This window comes from Castor canadensis, chromosome 7 (assembly GCF_047511655.1).
Source record: "Castor canadensis chromosome 7, mCasCan1.hap1v2, whole genome shotgun sequence".
Classification (NCBI taxonomy): Eukaryota; Metazoa; Chordata; class Mammalia; order Rodentia; family Castoridae; genus Castor; species Castor canadensis.
This window is the reverse complement of record NC_133392.1, coordinates 157,369,235-157,394,593: the sequence shown is the minus strand read 5'-3', so window position 1 is coordinate 157,394,593 and position 25,359 is coordinate 157,369,235. Positions and strand designations below refer to the sequence as shown.

At 47.7% G+C, this 25,359-nt stretch overlaps 1 long non-coding RNA gene across 1 annotated transcript; it reads left to right on the top strand.

Moving 5' to 3' along the window:
- Nucleotides 1–11,380: 11,380 nt before the first annotated feature.
- LOC141425046 (uncharacterized) lies at nucleotides 11,381–24,798 on the top strand. Its single transcript, XR_012450132.1, has 3 exons — nucleotides 11,381–11,464; nucleotides 13,701–13,778; nucleotides 18,034–24,798. It is a non-coding gene; the product is annotated as an uncharacterized lncRNA (long non-coding RNA).
- Nucleotides 24,799–25,359: the final 561 nt, after the last annotated feature.

The window sequence follows — 25,359 nt, the reverse complement described above, 5'->3', positions numbered from 1 at the left end:
AGGGACCCGGGATCTGTGGAGGCTTGCTGGGACAGGTCATTGCCCCCTTTCCCATGTGCACCTATGACAGAAATTCCCAAAGTGCTTCCTCCCACGCCTCTCCACCCCATCCACACCTCTCTGCTCCTACTGAACACCTGCTACTCCAGCAGACAGACAGTTGGCCGAACTGTGCCACTGTGGAAGCCTGCTGTACACTGAACCCATCCTTCCCACACACAGGGGAGGAGTGAGGGAGGAGAGAGATCAGCAGGGTTCCCCATCTGGAGTTATCTCCCCGAGCAAAGACAAAGAAAGGCTGAAATGTTCTTGGGGAATTGAGTGATGGTGACCGGGTGGCACCAGTGCTGTTGGGAGGAAGGGAGTGCCCATTGTCAAAGCCATGAGGACAGTAGTGTGTGATGCCTGAGGATGGACAAAAGCCTCCAGAGCCATCAAGGAGGAGAAGAGAGGACAAAATATGAGTCGTTAGGGAGACAGAATGGGCAAGACTTGATCCCTTAGATTTGGGGGTGACTGTGACCCCTGGCATCCTGGGCCTTTTTACTCAGACCCAAGTTTCAGGAGGAACTTATCAAGCACCTACTGTAAACAGGAGTTTTCCTAAGTGCTGGGAGAAAGATTACCAATCAGATTCCTGCCCAAATGGGGTTTAGAATCTAGTGGGAGAGATAGACATAAGTAAATATATATAAATAAATAAGTGAAGGTAAATTAACTAAGGGCTCAGGGAAGACAGTCATGCTAACAGCAAAGAAATTCCAGGCACAGGAGAGGCTCCAGACAGCATATGCAAAAGTCCTGTGACAGAAAGAGGTTTCAGCTGCCCACAGGGCCAGAGTGGTTGACAGTCAAGATTGCAGAGGTAAGATGTGGGGAGAAGTTGAAAGTTAGGTGAGATACACCGTGTTTGCATTTTGTTCTAGGTCCTGGGGGAAGTCATCCAAAAGTATTACACAAGAACTGAAAGAGATTTCTGTCATAGTTCCAGTGAGAAATTCTGGTGACTTGGTCTAGAGCAATGGCAGTGGAGATAGAGAGATAGAAGGAATTTGGAGTATTTTTGGAGATGGGACTCATTTTCTGTTGGAACAGCTGGTGCAGAGTTGCTGCTCCTGGAGAGAGAGGGAGTGATGGCCCAGTCCTGCCTGGTGCATGCAAAGTCTGAGAGGCAGGGACACCTTTGAAGGTGGATGTGGAATGGCTGATTGGAATTGTGGGTCTGGAGTGTGATCCAGATGTCAGAGTCACAGGGAGAAATTTGGAAAACATCCGATTAAAGTCATGGGTGGCAGGGGGAGTGGGCACAAGGAGCTTCAGAGTGGTCAGAGAAGGAAGCCTAGGACACAGTCCAGGGGAGAAGATGGGTGGAGGAATCTCCAGGGTGGGTTTGGGGCTGATGGGAGGGGGGCCTTTGGTAGAGGTGGGTGTGGAGGTAGTGGCCATCCTAGGGAAAAGGATAGCCACTACTAAATATCTGAGAGCAGCCAGGTATGAGAGCGTGGGCTCATTTTGTCTACACTCGCAGTACGGTCTTTGGTTTAACATTGGGAAAATTACCCAAGCCCAGAACTGGGCAGGACCAGCTGAAATGGAGTAGAGAGAATTCAGCTGGATGAGTGCTTGGAGGGGGTCATCATCCATCCTGAAGTTTTATTTTTCTGGTTCTAGCTTATGTCCGTAACAAGAGGGACAAAGAACTGGCTTTATGTCTAAACTAGCTTTTTCAAGTAAATATAGACGTAACTAAATCCAGACATTGGTCATATATTTATGAAGCTCCAGCAGAGTGCTGGGCACCAGGACACGGGGTGGGGGGTGCCAGGGGCAGAGTCACATAGCACAGACAAAACTACCTGGCTCCCGTGGAGTTTGCGATGGAAACCTTCAGTCCCTGGTGTCTTAGCTGCTACTGTGACAAATACCTGAGACGACCAGCTTATAAAGAGAAAATGTTTACTCTGACTCACAGTTTTGGAGTTTCAGTCCATGGTCAGGTGGCCCATTGCTTTTGGGCCTGTGGAGCCCAACACATCATGGTGGAAGCCTGTGAAGAGCAAAGCCATTCATCTCCTGGCCAGGAAGCAAAAGAGAGGAAGAAAACGGGCTGAGGTCCCACAGTCCTTTGGGCACCTCCGCCAATAGCCTGAAAACCTCTCACCAAGCCCCACCTCTTAAAGGGTCCACCACTTCCCAAAAGCACCAAGCTGGGGCCCAAGCCTTTAACACATGGGCTTTGGGGTACATTTAAGATTCCCTTCAACCCAGAAAGTGCAGTCAGCGATCAATTCCTGTTGGTCACTGCTGAAAGGGAGGAATGAGTAGGTTAGTGTCACATTAGACATCAGCCTGGCCTCCAGCATTTAGAAAATTGTTCAAGAGAAGAATAGATTTGCTCACTTGAGTAAATCTTCCCTTTCTGCAAACAGAAAAACTCCTTCCAGTGTTACCACTGGCAGAGTCAGGAAGGTGAGCCGGGAGGTAGCACACTGGGTGATTTATGGTGTGCACACTTCATTCATCCTTCCAGCACCTCCCAGAAGCCCCAGTCTGTGCCAAAGGAAGCAGCGAAAAAAAACCAAAAGCATATGATGCGGTAATAGCTCCTGCTGTTTGCCTCCTTTCCAAAAGGCCTCATTCCTGCCCCTCTTCTGTGCCTTTCCCCTCAGAGAGTGCCACACGTGTGTCATCAGCCTTTGCTGGGCTCTGGTGAATGGGGGTGCAAGACAGATGCCTTCCCCCCAGGGTAGATGGTGTCAGGCAGAATTCCCTGAGTGCAAAGGACAGAAATCAAGCCATTTGAGTGAAAGAGAAAGAGGCCTGGGTGAGCAGAGCTGGCCAGGCAGGGGTGGAGGGGTGGAGGGGCGGAGGGGCACAGGTAGGAGTGAGGGGAGGGGTGGGCAGGAAGGAACAGGCAGCCCCAGGGCAGCCTTTTCTTAGCATGGCCTTTGAAATAAATCTGCTCCAATTGTTCTGCTGTTATAAATTCTGATGCTACACTCACAGGTCAAATTCCAGAGAGGACAGTCTGACTGGCCAAGCTTGTGCCACACCCTCTGGGAAGGCAGGGGACACTGTACCCCAAGGGGCAACAGGTCAGTCCTCCAAGGACAGTTCACCCCATTCCAGGGGGGGGAGGCATGGTACAGCCACAGAGGAGGGAAGGAAGGTGGGAGAAGGTGCGGGTGAAATTGAGGCTGCTGCAGAGGCATGGACTGTCCAGCAGGGGATGAAGCAGATGCAAAGTCCTGCATGTGTGTGGCTCCGGGGAGGCATATCTTGTGCCTGAGGTTGGAGGGGTTGGAAGAGGCAGGCCACCATGCTGTGTTGGGTTTTTCTAAGTGTCTTGGGAAGCCATATGTCTTGACATGTTTTGTGCTACTGTGACAAAACACCTGAGACAAGGTAAGCAACTCAGACTTATTTCTTACAGTTCTGGAGGCTGGGAGCCTCAAGGACCTGCATCTGGTAAAAGCCTTCTTCCTATTTCACCCCATGGCGAAAGGCAGAAGAGCAAAAGGACCAAGCACATCCTTCTATCAGGAAACCACTCCCAAGATAACAGCATTTATCTGTCCAGGAGGGCAGAGCTCATGACCCGAACATCTTTCCCAGGCCCCACCCCTCACCACTGCTGTCACATGAACTTGGGGAACACATTCACACCAAGCACCATAGAAAGATCTTTGGAAAGAGAAACATGAACTGATTTGCATTTTACAGGTTGCTGAGGGTAGAAAATAAGTCAGGGTGGACAGGGGACAGAGTTTGTGTCTTCGTGGGCCAAAGCAAGATGAGTCATGGTTAAGGATGGAGCCTGGCAGGTCTGGGGGGGGTGGGGTTGAGGGGCTTCGGGGCACTGGGTTATTACAGGAAGGAGAAAACTCATTTTTACAGAAGAGGACTCACAGAGCAGGTAACTGAGAAGTGCTTCAGTAGACAGAAGAATAAGCAGACACTGTGGAGCCATGGCAAGTGCCAGAGTGTCCTTGAAGGTAGGGAGGAGTCCAGGGTACCAGGCACTAAGGTAAGCAGGCCAGGGACATAGGAAGGAGCAGGAGACACTGAGCGTCCAGATAAACAATGAAGTCCAAAGTCTATGACAAGCCCAGGACAAGAACAGGTCCACAGGAGAAGCCCTGGAAGGCAAGGCCGGCTCTCTGCCTTCTCTGCCCCTGGTTTGTCTTCCTGCCAGAGGAAAGGGAGAGGCACAGACACACGGGTCCTGTAGGATCCAGAGCCTTCCTGCATTTCCTTCAGTAAGGGGGGCTGGGGTTAGAGAATGGACAGCACCCTAGGACTGTTTCCTGCTTATCCTACAGATGTTCCTTGAACCAGTGCAAGGACTTTCCTTTGGGCATTATTTATAGCATCAGACACGCAAATCTACAAAGCAGCCTCAACGTGCATGGATAGGAATTGACTAACTACATCACAGGACCCCCAGACCATGAAATATTGTGAAGAAACAGCATGCTCACGCCTGTAATCCCAGCTACTCAGGAGGCAGAGATCAGGAGGATCACGGTTCGAAGCCAGCCCAGGCAAATAGTTCAAGAGAGAACCTAACTCAAAAATACCCTTCACAAAAATAGGACTGGTGGAGTTGCTCAAGGTGTAGGCCCTGAGTTCAAACCCTGGTACTGCAAAAAAGAAAAAGTTTTTCTTAATCATGACACAGAAAGCACAGACCATAAATAAAAAGATTGACAATTTCTTAAAATTTAAAAGTTCTGTCAAACAACAATACAAAAAAATAAATAAATAAAAAAGATAACTGAAGCCACAAACTGTGAGAAAAAATGTACAGTATACAGTCAACAAACGATTGGCGTTTAGAATTTCCGAGTAATTGAGTAAAAGAGAACCCCAAAGAGAAAATGGCAAAGGCTACAAACAAGGAGTTCACAAAGAGGAAACACAAATGACCAAGGCATAAGAAAACAAACTTGATTTCAAAGCAAAGAGCAAACGCAAGTTAAAGCCGTAATGAGGTGTCATCTACCCGATGAGACTGGGGGCAGGAGCACACGCAGCCTGGACTCCCTGCGTACAGCCCCTCTGAGGACCACTAGCAATGCACAGTCCAGGTGAAGCTACGCGTCCCTGATAGCCCTAGAGTCTGGCTTCCATCGGCTGTATTTGCACTAGCAAAAGTGTGAAGGTAGCCTCAGCCAGAGTCAGCAAACCACACTGTGGACGAAATCTTGTCCACTGCTTGTTTTTGTAATACAGTTTTATTGGGACACATTGACACCCATTTGTTCACGTGCAGTCCAAGGCGGCAGATCTAAGTAATTGCGACCAAGAATGCACGGCTCACAAGGGCTGTGACTCTGCCACAGTTTGAATACACTCCCAGCATTCACGGAAACTTAGTCTCAAATTTAGATGTTGATGGGATTTGAAGGTGAGGCTTTGGGGAGATAGTTAGGGTTAGACAAGGTCATCAGGGCAAGGTCCCCATGACAGGATTGTTGGCTATGTAAGATAAAGGAGGTCACCTGACCCTAACCAATGCTCTGTCACCATGTGACGCCCTCCTTCATGTGAGGAGGCTACGAGAATGCCACCAAATGCTGCCCTGTGGGCTTGGACTTCCCACCTCCTACAGCTGGGAGGAATAAATCCCTGTTCTTCAGCAATTACCCAGACTGAGGTATTTTGTTACAGCAGCAATAAATGGACTCAGCATGCTTTTTTTTTTTTTTTTTTTGGTGGAACTGGGATTTGAATGAATCAGGGTCTCACACTTGCAAGGCAAGAGCTCTACCACTTGAGCCACTCCACCAGTCCTTTTTATGCTTTAGTTATTTATCGATAGGGTCTTGAGTTTTTGTCCACGGCTGGCCTCAGACTGTGATTTTCCCACTTACAACTTCCCAAAAGCTGAGATCACAAAGGCATACAACCAGGCTCAGTTTAGTAGCTGAGATGAGGTCTTGATAACTTGTTGCCCTGGACTGGCCTCTAACCGCAATCCTCTAATCTCTGCCTCCTGAGTAGCTGGAATTATAGGCCTGATCTGCTGTACTCAGTCTTCAGACAACTCTTTACAAAACAATACGGCTGTTCATATGAAGCTTGGATATGTGCAGAAAGTGTTACACTCAGTTATGGATGTGAGGGCTGTAGTTTAATTCTACCAAGAATTAAAATGTGTGTGCAAATTCCAGACTCAGAAAAGTAGTGTCCAAGGGGAAGGGAGAGGCCAGGGTCTGGGAGGGATACATAGCAGGCTTATCTTTAATATTTTATTTCTTTAAATGACATGACGTGCCAACACAGAGAAATGGCTTCAAAGCTGAGAGCTGGGAGCATATTAGGTCCTTCAATTTTTTTTCAATACCTTTCATTATACTTTCATTTTCCTGATTGAAAAAACCCCAAGCTTGGTGCTGGTGTCCCAGCATGGCTGTAACTGAATAATTCTCTTGTGCTCTCTGGATCTGTTTTCCTTTGTAAAATTTAAGGTTTCACTGGAGGATCTGTAGTCCCTTCCAGTTTTAAAATTCAACCACCCAAGAAGTGATGAACGGATGAACAAAGCGCGGTCTGTGCACACATAGTGGTTTTTGGCATCAGAAGGAATGAAGTTCTGACTTGTGCTGCACAGAGGGACCTGGAAAATGTCGTTCCACTGTCCTGCTGACCCACAGGACATGTCCCAAGACCCCCAAAGGATGCGCCAAACTGCCAACGGTATGTGCTGTGGTTCTCCTGTAAATCATCCCTGCTGAGGCTAATTTATAAATTAGACACAGTAAGAGATAACAATTAATGATAACAAAATAGAACTGTTCCAATAGTATCCTGGAATGAAAGTTATGATCTTTTTGGGGGCAGTACTGGGGTTTGAACTCAGGGCCTCATGCTTGCTAGGCAGGTGCTCTACCACTTGGGCCACTCCACCAGTGGAATCAAAGTTATATGAGTGTTCTCTCTCTCTCATTTTATCATACTGTGCTGTATTTTTTGGGGGGGAGGGGGGAGGACTGGGATTTGAACTTGGGGCTTTGCGCTCACAAAGTAGTCACTGTACCACTTGAGACACACTTCCAATCCATTTTGCTCTGGTTATCTTGGAGATAGGGTCTGGCAAACTATTTGCCCTGGGCTGACCTCAAACCTCAATCCTTCCAGTCTCAGCCTCCCAGGTAACTAGGATTGCAGGCGGGAGCCTCTGGCACCCAACTCTGTGCTGTATTTTAAGACCACATTTGACCACAGAAAGGAGCCCACAGAGTAGTGCTAAGTGAAAGGAGCAGAGACAAAGGCCCACATGGTGTGAGATGCCATTTACAAGAAATGCCCAGGACAGGCAAATCCGCAGCCAGAAAGGCAGAGTTGTGGCTGCCAGGCTGGGGAGAACGGGCAGATGGGAGGGGTGATGGCTGAGGAGCGAGGGTTCTCTCCCAAGGATGAACACTGTGGTGGTGGTGGTGGTTGCACCACTCCGAGTGTACTGGAAACTGCAGAATTGTACACTTTTTTGGGGGGTTATAAAAGGCAAATGATGGAGGGGGTGAATTCAAGTTTGATTTATTGGTATATTGTAAGAACTTTTGTAAATGCCACAATGTACCCACACACAACAATTTTTTTAAAAAGAAAAAAAATTGTACACTTTTTTTTTATGTGACAGTGCTTGAGTTTGAACTCTGGGCCTCACATTTGCTTGGCAGGTGTTCTACCACTTGGGCCACTCTACTAGCTCCTTTTATATGGTGGGTTTTTTCAAGATAAGGTCTTGCGAATATTTGCTGGCTTCAAACCTCAATCCTTCTGATCTCTGCCTCCAGAGGCTAGGACTACAGGTGGGAGCTGGCACCCAGCTATGAATTGTACACTTTAAATGAGTGAACTGTGTGGAATGTAAATTATATCTCAATAAAATTGTTTAAAATTTCCATTAAAAGTATTGAATAGCCTCGTATTTGTTCTGTGACTGTCCACTTTGCAGCTGCAGTGAGTCATTGCTGATGGCACATCTAGAAGGATGTCCAACCTAGGTTTTTTGCTTTAGGTTGTGTTTCAGATAGGGTCTCATTTTTTGCCTGGGACAGCTTCAGACTGAGCTACACCAACCTATGCCTCCTGCAGCATGAGGATGACTGTCGTCCTGAACAAAACCCAGCCCAGTTTGTTGGGATGAGGACTCACTAACTTTTTGGCCAGGCTGGTCTTAAACCACAATCCTCCCAATCTCTGTCTCCATAGTATCTGGGATTATAGGCGTGAGCCACTGTGCTTGACCTGTGATATACCTTTTCAATTGCACAGATTTAGCCATGAGGGAGGATTGCTGGGTTCCTGGGGCAATTTGAGTGGAGGTTCCTACCCGCTAGTGAACACCAGGCAGCCCTCTAAAACTGGAAGTGGGGGAACATGAATCACTGCTCTGGTGACTGTCATTGCCACCTGAATCACAAACAAAAGGAACACACCTGTGGCAAACTGGCCATGGGTTCTGTGAGGCAGGCTTCATCCTCACATAAGAACACAGTAGCTCTGGCTGTTCTAGAACCAGGCAAGGTGGCTTCCAACTGTAATAGTCGCTGGGTGCAGGTTATCAATTTTATGGCCCTTCCCTGGGTGTCATGACAAGCAAAGCCTCGGTGGGAAACCTGGAAGCACCGCTTCCCTCCTCCTGCCTACTGGGCTGAGAGCTGGCAAATTATTATGTGATTTCTGCAATAAAGTGTGATATATCCATAATAAAAGTTAATGATTAGGAGCACACTTTCAGACATTTCACAAGAGTCTAGACGGAAAATGCAAAAATCTTTATGTCTCTTTTCTGCCTCTCACAGGAGTAAGAGTGTAAAGTGGCCTCAGCACCAGCCTGAAGTGTGGCTTTTTTTTCTTTTGCCACCCAAATGGCACCCACTTGAGAAAGTTAAGATTCTCAGAACAGAGATAAGCTGTGACTGTGTTTCCAAACACAAACAAACAAACAAACAAGCAGCTCTAGCAATTAAAATGAATGAAAGAAGAAAATGGTTTGCTTTCTCCTTTTTGCTATGCTGGGGGTGGAAGTCAAGGCCTTGTGCACACCTTTCTGTGCCTCTGAGCTGCATCCCAGCCCAGCAGTTTTTTTCAGTGATGACTGAGTTTTTAGAGAACATGGGTAAGCTATGGGGAAATGTGCAAAACCCCACGAAAGGCAGTCCCCATGAAGCCTCCTGAGCCTGGCCTGCTTTTGCCAGAGTTTATTTATGAGGTGGCAACCTGTGCCAGGCTCCAAGCTTCCTCCCTGAGGATGGGTTTGGGTTTGTTTATGGGCTGAGGCTCTGGGAGAAGTGATTGGAGCTCAGGAAGTAATTGGTGGTCCATGCACACACCAACAAACCCTTAGCTGTTGCTGTCATAACCCACATTTGGAAGTGTTATCTGCACCCCTAAAATTGGTGACTTTTAAAGTCAACTAAAAGCACATAACCTAAAATAGGAGAGACAGGTTAAGTGTAGAGGGTTTACTCACCCTCTACACAGGTGACCCTCTGTACTCACCTCCCACAGGTGACCACAGTTCACACTTGGTACACCTCTCTGACTTTTCCCCACATGTGTCTGTGTGTCTCTGTTTGCTTATCCAAATGCAGATGCTTGCAAGATCCGTTAGAACACTGGGTATACTATTTCATGGTCCCCTCCTTGCACACATCACAGATTCTTGTAAGACTGGCTCACCAGCCGGTTCAAACTTTGATTAAAGTATTCCAATTGCACTCTGGAAAGATTGTCGCCCTTGTGTCAACAGCAGTGTCTTCCAGGGCACTTGTATTCCAGAAGCCTCCCAGCTTTGGGGTAAGCCCCTCAGAGGTGCAAGACGTCAAGAGCACAGATTCTGAGCACCTGCCCAGGTCCAAGCCCAGCTCTGCAGTAAGCTTCCTGTGACTCTGGGCGAGTTACTGCATTTTCTCCAGCAGAGTAAGCCAACTTTTTTCTACAGGGCTGGGTTAGGGCCAGTTTCGCCAGCATTCATCCCAAGCAGTGACAAGAGCCTGGGGTTCCCCGAGTCCCAGTTTGGTTTAATGCTCAGCTGTCAATACTTTAAAATTCTTCATTTATACATAATAATTTATACACAAACTGTGGAGTCAGTCCCGGGCCAGATAGCAAAGATTTTCAGGTCTCATGCAAGGATGGAGCCAGTAGTTATAGGATCAAAGCAGCCAGAGACCGTACACAATGAACGGGCATGGTGGTGTTCCAATAAAACTTTATCAAGAAATGCAATCCATAGGATGGTGTTGACTTGTTAACCCAGTTTGGTGGCCTCTGAGCTATTGCCTCAGTTTCCCCAAAGATAAAGTGGGGAGAACCACATTCCTCCTCTTCTAGCACTGTTCTGAGGAATTGACACAGGCAGGTAAAGCACCACAGTGAACGTCATGTACTGTTGGCCAGGTGACTTTTAAATTTTATTTTTTGTATCGTGGTAGGATAGAGATAACATGAAGTTTACCCTTTTTAACCATTTCCGAGCGTGCAGTTGAGTGACATTAAGTCTATTCACGTTGTGTGACTGGCCGCCGCCACCCACGAAACTCATTACATCTTGCAAAACTGAAATTCTGTCCCTGGTAGAGCCCCACCTTGCCCAGGCTTCCCATCGAGGTGGATCTGACTGCCCAGCAGTTTCACCGGTGGAATCCTGGAACATTTGTCCTTTTGTGGCATTTGGGTAACACGATGTCCTCAGAGTCCATCCAGGTTGCAGCACGCAGCAGAATTTCCTCCTTTTTTAAAGCTGGAGTTGTTCCATCGTCTTGGTCTGCTGGGGCTGTGCTGGACGTTCTCCCCAGTGGTGTTGGGTGATGATGACACAGTTAGGCCCTGAGGGCTCCGTCCTCATGAGCTGATTAATGCTGGCTGTCGTGGAAGAGGGTTTGTTCATTGGGAAAGGGTGGTCTGGTCTCCTTTTCTCTTTCTCTCACCTCTGCGCTCTGTCTTGGGATGGCATAGAAAGAAGGCCCTGATCAGGGACCCATCCTGGACTTCCCAAGCCAGAATCATGAGCCAGTACACCTCTATTCGTTATAAATTTACAGCCTCAGGCGTTCTGTAACAGAAACAGGAAACAGACAAAAGACTGGTTGCCAGGGGCTTCAACAGCAGAAATGTATTCACCACAGTTGGCGAGGTCAAGGTGCCAGCGTGGCTGGTTTCTTGTGACAGCCGTCTTTTTGGTTTTAAGATGGCCCCCTCTTGCTGTGTCCTCAAAGGGTGGGGGTGGGGTGAGCAAGCTTTCTGGTGGCTCTTCTTACAAGGACACTAAGTGCCCCACCCTCATGACCTCATCTCACCCTAACCACCTCCCAAACATCGTCACACCGGGCTTGGGCTTCACCTCTGGCATCCGCTGTGTGTAAACCACACTCCATTAACCGGTGCGCGTCAGTGCGTTTTGCTTACTTCCACCTCTTCGTTACTCTGACCGGTGCTGCTGTGAACAGAGGTACAAATATTTCTTTGTGTCCCCTTCTAATGCTTTTGGGTATATGGCTGAATCATTTAATAATTATTCTAATTTTTTGAGGAAATGCATTACAGAGCTGCTGCCCCGGGCACCCTACCAGGTCCTTGCCAACCCTTGTTGTTTTCAATTCCTTGGCAAATCCACCCTAGGGAATGTGGAGTGTCATTGTATTCTCATGTGATCCCCGGGAACATCTTTTTACGGCTTAGTGGTCATTTGCATATCTGAGGAAAATGTGGTTTCCAGACCTTTGACCATTTTTGAAATGGGTTGTTTCGGGGTTTGTGCTGTTGTTAGTTTTTGGAATTCTCTGTGTATTCTGGATATTAGTCTTTATCAGACACGATTTGGAAATGCTTTCTCCAGTTCCATCGGTTGCCTTTTTACCCTCATGGTTTGCTTTTTGTCTGGTTGGTTGTTTTCTTTTTCTTTTTCTTTTTGTATTTTTGAGACAGGGCCTGGTCTTGAACTCTTGATCTTCCTAAGTGTTGGGATTACAGGCATGAGCCACCACGCTGGATTCTCAAAGTTTTCTTCTAAGAGTTTTACAGTTAGCCGTTGGGTCTATCTTGCATTAACCTTTGTGCATGTTATTGTAAGGGTCCAGCTCCAGTCTGTTCCACATGGACATCCACCATTTGTTGGAAAGGCAATCTTTCCTCCTGGCTTACCAGTCAAAATCATTTGACCATATGAAGGCTGATCTCCTGGCTGTCTGTCCTGTCCCATCCATGTCTATGTCTGCCTTTGTGCCAGGGCCACACTTTTTGAATTCTGCCACTTTGTGGTTAAGTTTTGAAATCAGGAAGTATAGATTCTTCCACTTGGTTCTTCTTTTCGTACATTGTTTTGGCTATTTGGGGTCCCTCCAGACTCAATAGGAATTTTAGGATAAGTTTTTCTATTTTTGCAAATAAAACACCATTGGGTTTTGACTGGAATGGCAACAATCTGAAGATCCTACTGTTGCTTTCTTAAAAGTTTACCAAATTGCAATATGGAAATTGTGTTTTGCTGTGTTTTAATTTGCATTTCCTTTATTCACGATGGTTGAATGACCATTTATATCTCTCCTGTCAGAACTGCTTGCTATCAATAACTCACTTTTTAATTGGAGTTTTAATATCACATATAAAACTTTATTAAGAATATCAACACCTCTTTTTTTATATAAAATCACCAAATATTCCTTGGCACCTCTTTAGGCCCGGCACTGTGTTAGATGTTGGCCTACAAACTGAGTTGGGGGGAAATACCCACAATAGCCAGAGTGGGAAGGCAGATAGATAATAGTGAAAGACAGAATTATCCATACACATACACAGATTGAGATTAGAGAGGCCAAGGCAAGGACCAGAGTGTCGTGAGGGTCCTAATTTGGTCTGAGGCTCAGACCTCATTGGAAAGACTTCAACTGTCAGTGGAGCTGAGATGCTAAAGATGAGAAGGAAATAACTAAAGATGGTGTGATGGAGGAAGAGGGGTTGGAGAGCATTCCTGGCAAAGGCCCTAAGGCCCAAAAGACCAGGAGTGTTCAAGGATGTGGGAGAAGGTGGTCTGAGCTGAAATGTGAAGGCAGAGAAGAGAAGTGAGGGCCAGGTGTAAGTGTAGGGGAACTCCAGACAACGATGAGGGCATTCAGAGATCACCAGCGACTGTTCATTTCACCTTTGTAGACATCATGTTTACAGCTGTGAATAAGACAGCTGTGAAAAAGACTCATGGTCTTTTTCCACTCTATGTCCTAAATTCATCACCCACCATCCTGCTGTTGTCTTTGATTGGATCATTCATTCACCCATCATATAGCCCTAAAATACTCACTGAGCACCTCTGAGCCCTGGGCTGCCATGGCTACAGCAGGGAACAAGACAAGAGAGTCACATCCTTAGGGACAAGAGAGACAGACAATAAGCAAATGGGCAAATAAATCAGCTAGTGTCTAATTCAGTGAGCCCTCAGGGGTGACTGAAGAGGGAAAGGTGGAGAGTCACATGGGAGGCTCCGAGGGCTGTAGTTGGTGATAGGAAATTTTTCTTATCCTCGGTGAAGGGAGGTCACAGATGGCTCTCAGCAGGAAGTGGCACCATCGGGACAGGGCCTTCTGGCTTTGTTGTGGAGCACAGGATAGGACAGCAGTGGACCCAGGAGATCCTGGCAGGGGGGGTGACTGTTTTGGTGGTTCAGGTGCTATTTTGGTGTCCTTGTGAAACAGCGCAGAGGCAGCCACCACAGAGCAACGTGGAAGGTGAGCCAAGCGGTCAGGAAGAACAGTCCACAGCCCTGGCAAAGCGTGAGTCGAGTCGGATGTGCCTCTGGGTCCCTGGTGAGGGGGGCTGGAGAAGGTGTCACTTAATGAGAAGTGGAGCTGGCAGGGTCCGGCTATGGGCGAAGACCTTGACTTTGGTCTTGTTCTTGGTTTGTCACTGCTCAGATGCACCTGTGAAAGTCCCAAGTTGGAAAAGGCAGAGGGAAACCGACAGAATGCACATGGGCACTGGGGGTGAGGGTGAGGGAAGGCACTGAGCCAGCCTGGGGTTCCAGCCTCCACCCCCTCGAAAGACAGTGGTGCTGCTTTGAAGCAAGTAATTTTCCCAATTCTCATTTGCCTCTTACTTATTGTTTTGCATGGGGTTAACTCAGCTTACTGTAAGAGAAGAGTTTTTCCTGCATATTTTATTAATGATAAAGAATAGCACGTGTAGGTCACCGAAATTTGAGGCTATGTTAAACCGGTATCTTAAGGCTGGGTGTGGCATTGCACACCTCTAATCCCAGGTACTTGGGAGGTAGAAATGGAGGATGCAGGTTTGAGGCCAGCTTAGACAAAAAGTTAGCAAGACCCCATCTCAATCAATGAGCAGGGAATGGTAGTGCTCCTGTTACCCCAGCTATTAGTGGGTAGAAGTAGAAGGACCACAGTCTGAGGGGCTGGCCCTGAAAAAAAGCACACTACCCTATCCCAAAACTAAAGTATGAAAGGGCTGGAGGAGTGGCTCAAGTGGTAGAGCACATGTCTGGCAAGCATGAGGCCCTGAGTTCAAACCCTAGTACCTCCCAAAATATAACAATAACAATAACATCCTTAGTCTCTTCAGGAATAATCCCAAGCCAGACTCCACCCCATAGCTGACATATCAGAACCAGAGTCTGCTGTGATGAACCACGTGCTGCCATGGTCCTCAGAGCTCCTGCTTCCAGGTGTGACTACAACCAATTTCCCATCGGAAGTTCACACTGTTCCCTGCAAGCTGCACCCAGCCAATGAATCACTTTTTAAACAATCGCAAAAACACTTTCTGTTGTTCCCAGCACAGCTTCAAGCCACAAACCTTAATTACATCACCTAGGACATTAGCCCCATGTTTTGCATCTGAAGGTCAATGTTCACACCGAGACATGGCTTAGTGCTCTGAAACACAGGCTCAGCATATAAATATTTATCAGGTGGAGGACAGGAACTCATTGTACAGGGCTTATTTACTTTATCAGGCAGTTACCTGGGGCAAAGAGTCCGCTGTCTGCTTCCTGTCCCAATTTCTGTGCCCAAGACCTTGGGCAATTGTTTATTTGACAGAGTGTTCTGTCCCATGCCCTTTCTTCTGGGAACACAGGCATAGGATACTAAGCAAATAAGCCACTCGGCCCCTGCATGCCTCCATTCTGGAGACAGGAGGTCCAGGTGTTTGCTAGAAAACTCCAACCACAGCTATGAGAGAGAAAGCAAGGACCGCATCCCAGAGGAAACAGGGAATCTGCACTCTACCCACGCTGTCTGCTTCTGCTGGTGATTGTTTCAAACACTAGATTTTAGGAATCTGTCAAGCTTTTGACAGTGAAAATGAAATCCGTAGCAGATAAGGGTGCACAGTGGTGACAAACACGATTTGTGGTGGAAACATGGTCTTCTATTTCATCACTCTTCTCTGTGTCTACGACATGCAAATGCTCTGAGGAATGCTGGCCAAGCTGGCTCCAGCCTAGCCACATATTGATTTTGGCCACTCTTGGCTTTTATTGTGCAAAGTCTCATGCTACCCAGCTCAGGTGATTGTTACATAAGAAAACTCACCAGGGCTGTGTACCAGAAACTCAGCTCAGCGTCTTCCACCTCTCCATGGTGGTCCCGAGCAATGGAAGTCTGAGCTCTAGGACAGAGATCTCAGGTTCGGTTAAATCAGCCGTAGGCACAGAACCTCTGTCAACAAACTAGTCATTGAGTTCTTGGTTCCATACTTCCAGAAGCCTGGTTCTCACTCCATACCTTGCGTGACTTGATCGAATCTATTTTAAATCTTTTCTTTCAGCCTCTTCTGCTTGCAGCACTACCAATCCCAAAAGTTCACCAGTGACTCTGCATCGCTATAATTTAATTTTGCATATATTTAATTTGCATTTAGCTTTACATACACTCAACTAGTCATTTGCATCTCTCCTTTTGAATTGCTTTCTCTCATCTGTCCACTTTTTTCTATTAGAATTTCAATATCGCATATATAATGGATATTAAAAATATCAACACTTATTTTGTGATGTCAAATCATCAATTATCCAGTGACCCCATAACAGCAAGGCCTGGCTTGTCTGGTCCATTGTTGGATTCCAGCACTTACATATACGCCTGAGTCAAGCAGGCATTTGATATTTGTCTAACCAATGGGAAATTCCTATAAAAATTATTCTTTTTCCCTATAGCACCTATAGCAACCTATAGCAACCTATAGCAACAAAAAACCTCTTAACCTTTTAGTCTACCCCCAATGTCAGTCTTTCATTTCCATGATTATTTTAATGGCTTTCTCTAAGATATTTTCTTGACATATAACAATTAAAAATGCATATGGTGGGCTGGGGAGATGGCTCAGTGGTAGCATGCTTGCCTAGCAAGTGTGAGGCCCTGGTTTTCATCCCAGCTCTACGCACCCGCCCCCCAAAAATGTATATGGTATCCTTGGTTGTATACAAAAGTAGGGACATATTTATAGCTTTACTGCCAAAATCCTTTTTGATGTGTGGTATGAGCCTGTGGACACAGCAATCTATTGAGCCTTGAGTTGTGAAGACAGTTAAAACTGTCGTCATTGGAACGGCCCTCAACTTCAGAAGAAGGACGCAATGGAGCTTGTTATCCAAACTGAATCTGTGTTACATTGCGGAGTTCCCGCACTGCATTGACTTTGTCCACCTGGAAAGGAGTTTTGGGAGTTACAGAAGCCCGCATAGGGACTGTGTGACCATCACTTCTGCGGAATGAACCCAAGGATTCTGGGAGTGTCCCTCTTGCTCCAGGACCTCCTTGGCATTCAAGGTCAAGTGTGCCTCAGTTCCACCTGAGTTTCTTCATTCACTGTTGACATCAGAAGTGATGTGAGGACCACAGTAGAGACTTGTGCCTGGGGTAACAGGTGTCCAGGGAATTCTCTTTTGAATAGTGGGTTCAGCTGGGGTAGGCATTCCATTAGTCACCAATGCCTCAGTATGAATCAGTTTACAAGATGGTTGAAAGTCACGAAGCCCGGAAAGCAGAGGGTGGAGGGTCCGAACTCCCACCCAGGCAGTCTGGTTCCTCGCCTTCCAAATGACGTTCCCTGTCACATCATTATTTCGAGAGAATATGTGTTCGCTACAGTAATCTTGTCCTTCCCCAAACACGCTTGGAATTCCCCTCTTGGGATTCTGCTGAAAAGTAAAGGGCTCAGAAGGGAATTCCAGTCCTACCAGTAAGCAGGTAGGCTATTGTTAAGCCTCCTGGTGGGGCCTCTCCTGTGGACAACGAGAAGGAACAAGCTTTCTTCTGCCTCTATTCATCCATGGTCCAGAAGTTTCATTTTAATCATCACATTTCCAGTCATGGCCAGCTTGGGTTCTGTGCTACTCTCTGTAACCTGGGGGCACTTAGATTTGGGGAGCTCTCTTGCTGGATTGTTGTATGGATTGTGTGAAGTAATGGCCTCAAGAACATGGCAGAGTATAGAGCACAAGGTGGGTGTGTGACACAGTCTCGTTTTCTGTCATCCAGTTTTCTGGCCACTGATAACAAAATGGAGGGGACCTGGATAAGCCCCGTGGTCCCACTAACTTCTGTCACTGGTTCTAGAGGCCACAGAGCTATGCAGTGCATCCCCGCTGGCTTTGTGTGGACAGCACCTCTGCCATGTGGGTCACCTGGTAAGGGTTGCCCAACTTAGTTTTTGGCCATGTAGAGGTAGCTCAAACCAGTTGAAGCCACCAACCCTTCACTTGGGCCTGTGCACATCTAATGGTCCAATGGGTGACATTTTGCCATCACAGAGCCTAAGTCTCACCTCAGAGCACGCTAACACTGCTGTTTTCTGAACATGTGTTCTAGAAAGAGCCATGAAGTGTGCACACCTCTCACCACTTACCTTCCCTTACCACCAGTTGTCTTTCCCATGCCTGGGCCGCTCTGTTTCTTTATCCCATAAATACCCATAAACCCTATCCGGGGAGGTGGATTTGAGACTTGGGGGTCACAGCTCCTCATGTTTGGATGGCTACTGAATAAATAAATGCTTTCATTTTTGCAGAGCACGTGGTTTCCACAACTGGCACACTGTGCGGCCGAGACAATGAGCCTCTTTCCCTAACAAGACATCTTCCAGCCTGCAATTCACTTTGAACTTCAAAAAAATGTATCGCCGTACTTTGCCAGGCTCCGAGAAAAATTGGGCACATAGATCCCGTGCTCAGGGACACAATCAGGTGAGAGATAGATGAGCCGAGTACCTGGGATGCAACTGAAGAGATCACAATATCAGGCATCCCTTGCCCCACGGCGACAGCCACCCGGGGTGGGCTTCCGGTTAGGGATGCTTAGTGTGAGACCTAACAGAGGATGCTCAGGGTTGAATTGAGTCCCTCTGCCACCAGATTTGGGGGCCAGAAAGTTCTTGGTCTCATCATAGAAAGAACTCAAGGACCAAAACAAAAAAGATTAAGCAGGAACAAATTTATTAATGCAAAGCAAAGCAAAAGGAGCACAAAAGTGCCACCTCTGGACCGGAGGACAGGCAGACTCAAGAAGGAACTCTGCATTGGGGGCCACAAGACCTCAAGCTTCTATTGGGGTATGTGGACACAGGGTGGTTAGTCTAGAAAAACCCTAATTTCCACTCATCAGGCAAGGAGCCCAGGGTCTTTTTTGGTCAGACTGGGGCTGTCATTTTCTGAGGCTTCATGGGCTGTGGGTCAGCAAGATCTGTTGTGTGTCACAAGCCATTCTGTTAACATCAGCAGTGCAGGATGTGACTCTTTATCAACAGCCAAGCCATCGTACTCAGCAGTCAGGTGTCCTAACTCCCTCCCTAACTCCTACGTCATCCCTAGAGGATGTGTCAAAGTCCTAACGTCTGGTGCCCGTGAACGTGACAGTATTTGGAAATCGGGGCATAGCAGATATAGTTAGTTTTGATGAGCTCACACTGGAGTAGGGCAGGACCTCAATCTGTCTGATGATTTTAGAAGAAGGAAGAGACATCCATGTGAAGACAGAGGTGACACAAGCCAAAGACCGCCACCCACACCCAAGGCTGGCAGAGGCAGGAAAGGTCCCTCCCATACAGGAGTGTGACCCTGTGGCTGGCATGCTGGTTTTGGACTTCTGGCCTCCAGAGCCAGAGAACAAGTCTCTTAGTTTGAAGCCCCTTGGCTTGTGACACAGGAAGCCACAGGAAGATACACATGCCGCCATGCAGACGGGGGAGAAGGTCCATGGCCACGGACATGGTGTTCACACAGCTTTGGGGAAGCAAACCCCGAGCAGATGAAGAGGTGGGAAGAAGGCTCACGAGGTCCAGCCCACCTCTCCTGGACTCAGCACTAGACAGCTGCGTGACAGGGAATCTGGCTGCCTGTAATGGGATGAGAGCCAGTGGAGGGGCTTGGCAAGGGAGTGCCAGGACCCAGCTTGTGAGACAGTGGCTCTGCCGCAGGACCTGGAGGCTGTGGGGAGACCCTGGGAATCTCGTCTTCGGAAGGTGGTGGCACCTGTACTGGGGAGGTGCAGTGAGAGGGAGACAGTGGGACATTCTGGGGTGTGTGTTAGAGAAACACTAACGGGACTGGGAGTAAATTGGATGAGGTTGCATCAAATTATAGAAAAGCAGTTTGGGAACTACAGTGTGGTGATGGCTTCATGACAGAACGAGAGGTCAGGATAGGGGAGCCTAATGGTCCCCTATCACTTTGCTCCATCTTTTCTCACTCATCAACTTTGGCTCCAAGTGACTGGCTGATTCCAAAACTAACCCCCCACACACACACACACTCAGCATCTTCCTCAAGACCCTCCTCTCCCAAAAGGAGTTTCACTGTGTCCTTTCAGATGCAAGGGAGGGCTGTCACATCTGTCACCTCACTGATCGCTTCGGCTGATCTGGCTGGCTAGATAGTTGTCCCCTTTCTCCCTCACCACTCCACGTGTGTCCCTTCCCAAGCTCCAGGTCCCGTCACAGAGGAGACCTTCCGCAAGAGAGGAGGAACGTCCTCCCAACAAGGGTATGGGAGTAGCTGCTCTCCCTGCCCGGGCCTCCAAAGCTGTCCACTGTGTCCTTTCCTGGTATAATCCTTTGACACGCCTGTGATCCCAGCTGCTCAGGAGGCAGAGATGGGGAGGATCATGGCCTGAAGCCAACTCAGGCAGAAAGTTAGCAAGACCCCATCTCAACCAACAAGCTAGGTGTGGGGTTTGCGTCAGCCATCCCAGCTATACCAGAGGCACAGGTAACAGGTTCATGGTCCAGCCCAGCCCAGGGGGGAAAAAGCACAAGACCCTGTGCAAAAAATAACTAAAACAAAAGAAGCCTGGGGGTGTGGCTCAGGTGACAGAGTGCCTGTCTGGCAAGTGAGACCTCGAGTTCAGAGCCCCAGTACTGCAAAATATAATAATAATAATGAATGTATTTTCCCACTGAACGGGACGTTAGTAAACTGACTATGAGCCAAAAGTCTCATTATTCAAAAGACATGTAGCCAGAAACTCCTAACGAATATTGCGTGTGGCCACTTTTGCTGATAACTGAACTTTCCTGAGATTGAGAATGAGGCTAACAATAACAGGAAGAGGGCCTCACTGATGTGGTGGCCGTGCTTCTAGAAGTGCTCAGTGAGGTAAGGCTGGGGAAATGACTATTCACGGAGTGTCTGGAATGACAGTAAAAAGGCAGAGGCAGTCAGGGCAAACACAGAACTTTACACAACTTAAAGCCATACAAGCAACAGTGTCCCTCCCACTCCTCTCCTCCTCACTGTCCCTGGGATGTCACTGACCCTGGGGCTTGGTTACCTACATAGCCAGTGACCCCGAAGCTGCCTTGTCAGCACCTAGTCTGCTTATCTCTTTCCTCTGCGGTGGGAGTTTTGAATTAATCCCCAGCAGAGCCCCACGCCCACCCTGCACTCTCCCCATCGTCCCCCATCTCCCCACTCCCCACCCAGCCAGGGCAGATGGAGCTCTGCCAGCTCTGACCCTTACCTCTGCTTGTCACCTGGATGGTGGCTAAATCTCTGTGGTGACCTCCCTGACTCACTCCAGTGTCAGATCTCTAGTCCATGACAGCCAGAATAATTTTTCAAGGATGTAAATCTGCCTGTGTCTCATTCCTTAAAAGGAAACTGACCTTTTCTTATCCAAAGGCAAGTCCAGTTTCCTTAACTTGACACTCATGTCTAATTCCAGCCTTTGGGGTGGCTTCCTCCTGCAGGTCCCTGGCACCCAGCTTAACAGGAAGCTCTCTTCCTCAGCAGGAGTGTGTGCCGCCATGCTCCTGTCTAAAACGAGAGTCTTCCCCACACACAAGGGCACAGGAACATCCCACTCTCTTTTATTTATTCGTTTATGTATTTTTTTGTTATTGTTTATTGGTGAACTCAGAGCTTCGCACTTACAAAGCAAGCGCTCTACCACTTGAGTCACACCTCCAACCCTTTTTGCTCTGGTTATTTTGGAGAGAAGGTCTACTCAAACTATTTGCCCAGGCTAGCCTCGAATCACGATCCTCCTCATTTTAGCCTCCAAAGTAGGTAGGATTACAGATGTAAGCTACAGGTGCCTGTATCCATTTCTTTTAAATCAAATTTTGACTCCAAGTCTCTGGAGGTCCTGCCCGGTGGGTGTGAAGTTAATGTCACTCATTACTTGGGGTTTCTGCTCTCCTCCAACACTATCGTCCCAAAATCTGGGCTTTTCCAGAGCACAGGAGAAGGTGGCTCCCGGATAACTTCATCATACACCTCCCCTGGGAAGGACTCTTGGGATGGGCGAGGGCAGAAGGCAGCTGTATCCTGGTAAATACCCGGATCCTGCCATCCTGTGCTCAGCGGTGAGCATGTCCTGCTCATATGATTGGCCTCACCCAGTGCCAGGGAATCAAAGAGCAACAAGGAAATATTGATCCTGGTGGGGGTGTGGCTCAAGTCTGCCCAGCAAGTCCTGAGTTCAAACCCTAGTAATGCCAAAAAAAGGAAATGAAGAAGAAGAAAGAAGGGAAGGGAAGGGAAGGGAGAGGAGATCAATCCTAACCTACCCAACAGGCGAACACAAAAAGTATAACAAAGCCACACATAGGCAAGGCTGTGGAGAGCCACGGCTCAGCCACCATGGCTGGGACTAAGTGTGAACAATGAAAAGACACTTTTTCAACTTTATACATAACTATAAAATATCTGTTTATAAATTCAATGCATGATACAGTTCATGCTATGATTTGTATATTTCTATTACACTGACATCAAATATTTTGAATATTAATTCTGCACACACACACATAACAAGGAGGTTCTACCTGTCTTCCAAGGCTGTTGACTAAACCAACACCCTTGAAGAGAGAGTGCAGAGCAAAGACATCAGTGTTCCTGTTCCTAAGACAAGCAAAACGCAAGACACTTGTTGACACGGTCTCCCAACAAAGCTCCACCCCCTGTCATGCCAGCCTTTTTGTCTTCTCAGTGCTTCCCAAACTTTGAAATGACCTTGTTCATGTATGTACGTGTTTATGACAATCTGTCCTCTGGCAGAAATGCCTTAACTGGGGACATTCCCTGCATCGCCCAGGGCTGGACCCTTGGTCCCTCACAAAAGTGAGAAGACAGCCAACACATACACGTGTGAGGTAATTTACACACGAAGCAGCAAAAACAGAGGAGACCAGCAGATCAACAAGGAAGAAGGCACCAGTGGCTCCCGCCTGTAATCCTAGCTATTCAGGAGGCAGAGGTCAGGAAGATCAAGGTCCAAAGCCAGCCCTGGGCAAATAGTTTGTGAGACCCTATCTCAAAAATACCCAACATAAAAATGGTGGATGGAGTGGCTCAAGTGGCAGAGCACCTGCCTAGCCAGTGTGAGGCCCTGAGTTCAAACCCCAGTGCTGCCCAGAAAAGAAGAGAAGTCATGATAAAGAGCAGTGCTGATGGGGGCAAGGGTCCTGACTGAGGCCAGATGGAATCAAGGAAGAGAAAACTAGAAGAGTGGGTCTGTCAACAAACAGCCCTTGTGGCTGAGGTGTGGCTCAGAGGTAGGCCCTTGCTTAGCAAGCCCAAGGCCCTGGGTCCCATTCCCAGACTTGGGTGAGGATCAGTGGACTCTCTACCATGTTTACAACTCACAGAGTTGTCTAATCGCTCAACACAAAGATACAACAGAGAGCCAGGAGTGGGGACAGAGACCTTAGTGATGGGGCTGTTGTGACAGACAAAGCAAAGCAGAAGAAGAGAATTGAAGATAACTGAGCTTTCTGAGAAAAACTAGAGGCTGAGACAGAGCCAGTCAGGACTGGAGGTCAGGTCTTGCTTAGACTTGGCAAGTCTTCTAGAAAGGTCCACAAGTGTGTTACCAGCAGAAGGAAATGCATGAGCGGCCAAGCACATCAGAGCACCTCGGTCACCTGTCCTGTTAGGAACAGGTCCTTTATGCACCACTCATTCTACGTTCCCAAAACCTCTGTGAAGCAGGAGCAAGTGACCGAGGGAGTCACTCAGGTGGGAATGCAGGAGCCGGTGCCCTTCACCGCCACACGACACGGCAAGTTATGGCCACACACTCCGGACTCAGAGTTACAAATCCGACCATAACTGCAAGGAATTGAAAAGTGCATTCAGCTTCTTTTCTAAGAAAGCACCAAGTGGGAAGGTGAGGGGGTGGGGGGCCTTAGAGAAGCCAGGGCCCAGGGGACTGTGTTGCTGGAGGCCAAGTCACCTGGCCAGCCTCCTGGTAGAGAGCACGGAGAGGGAGACATCCCTTTGCCTGCCCATCCAGGGGTCAGGCTGTCATAACTCAAACATGACAAGGATTTAGCATACCTGGGGCCACCACCCTGGTGAGCTACCCATCAGCCCCATGTGGCAGTGCCCCTGAGGAACAAGATAGGCAGGTGCCAAGCTGTGCCTTGCAAGGCGACAAGACACAGGATGCTGGGTCTGTGCTGGCGTGCCTCCTCCCCCATCTCTGTTCCTGGAACGGGAGGTGGGCGTCTGACCTCTGACCTCACCCAAGAAATGGCTGCCAGCAGCTGATATGGATCACTACTCCACTTTGTCCAGGAGACACCTGACACCCTGAACAACTGGGCTAAAGTCACCATCTCTGTCATCTCTAAGTCCAAGTGCTATCTCACTTCTGATCCATTCACCCAAGAACATAAGTGAAGCCAGGCTCCAGCTATGAATTCACAAGTGTTTTCATACAAGCCACCCCACTCCCCACCATCCGAACCTGTCATTTTTAAAAGCCAGTTGCCATGTGTGGTCCTTATTTGAAAGTCCTGATTCAGATGAACACAGTAAAAATCTAAGCCCTGATAATATAAAGAATTCTTGTTAATTGTTCCATCTGGTCATATGTTTGTGCTTTTTAAGGCAAAGAAACCAGCTAGAAACACACACTGAACAGCAAATACCTGGGACTTGCTCGTGAGCGATGGTGGGGACAGTGAGGGCACTGTCACATGGAAGGCTATAATGCTCATACATCTGAAATTTTCTGTAGTAAAAAGGTTTTTTTATATGCTTCAACAGATTTTTTTTTTTGAGGGGGGGACCAGTGTTTGAACTCAGGGCTTCATGCTTGCAAATCAGGCACTCTGCTGCTTGAGCCACACCTCCAGTCCATTTTGCTTTGGAGATGGGGTTTTTTGAACTATTTGTCAGGGTTGGCCTCCAACCTCGATCCTCCTGATCTCAGTCTCCCAAGTATCTAGGATCACAGGTGTGAGCCTTCTGCACCAGCCCTTTCAATAGATTTTAAAGCAAATTTATAGCCTTCTTGTTCTTCACTCACCCTTAATTTCTGCTGGCTTTTCCAGTGTTTCCTTTGTCCATACTGATGATGGTTTGGGGACCCTGAGCCTGCCTGCAGTTTTTCTTCTTTGGGAACACTATGCTTCTCTAATTGCCCCAGCTAATCGGATAAAAGATGTCAGTTTTTCTTTCTGTCCTTCCTGGTCTTCTTGAGCATTTTCCCATCATGAGAAAGAAGCCCCAAATGAGAAGAATTATGGTGTGTCACCATGCAAATGGGGAGCCAGTGCATGCCAGGACTTGTAGTCCAAAGGGCAGATTGTCCACTTTATTCTTAAAAAGTAGGTGACATGTCCTTTCTTTAAGACACATCACCCACTGCTTACAATTCACATTGGGTGCTCTGCTTTCCCTGGAAGCTTTGTCGCTTAGATGTAAACAATTCTAGAAGCCAGCATCCTCAGAACTGGAAAGGAACCTGCATCCCGCAGGCACAGGCTTTTGTGGAAAGATTTAAGCAGAAAACGTGACCAACTCATTGGGTTTTATTCCTGTCTCGAGGTGAAAAATAACACTTTACAGCTCTCCCTTCCTTCCCCCAGCAACCTTTTCATAAAATTAGA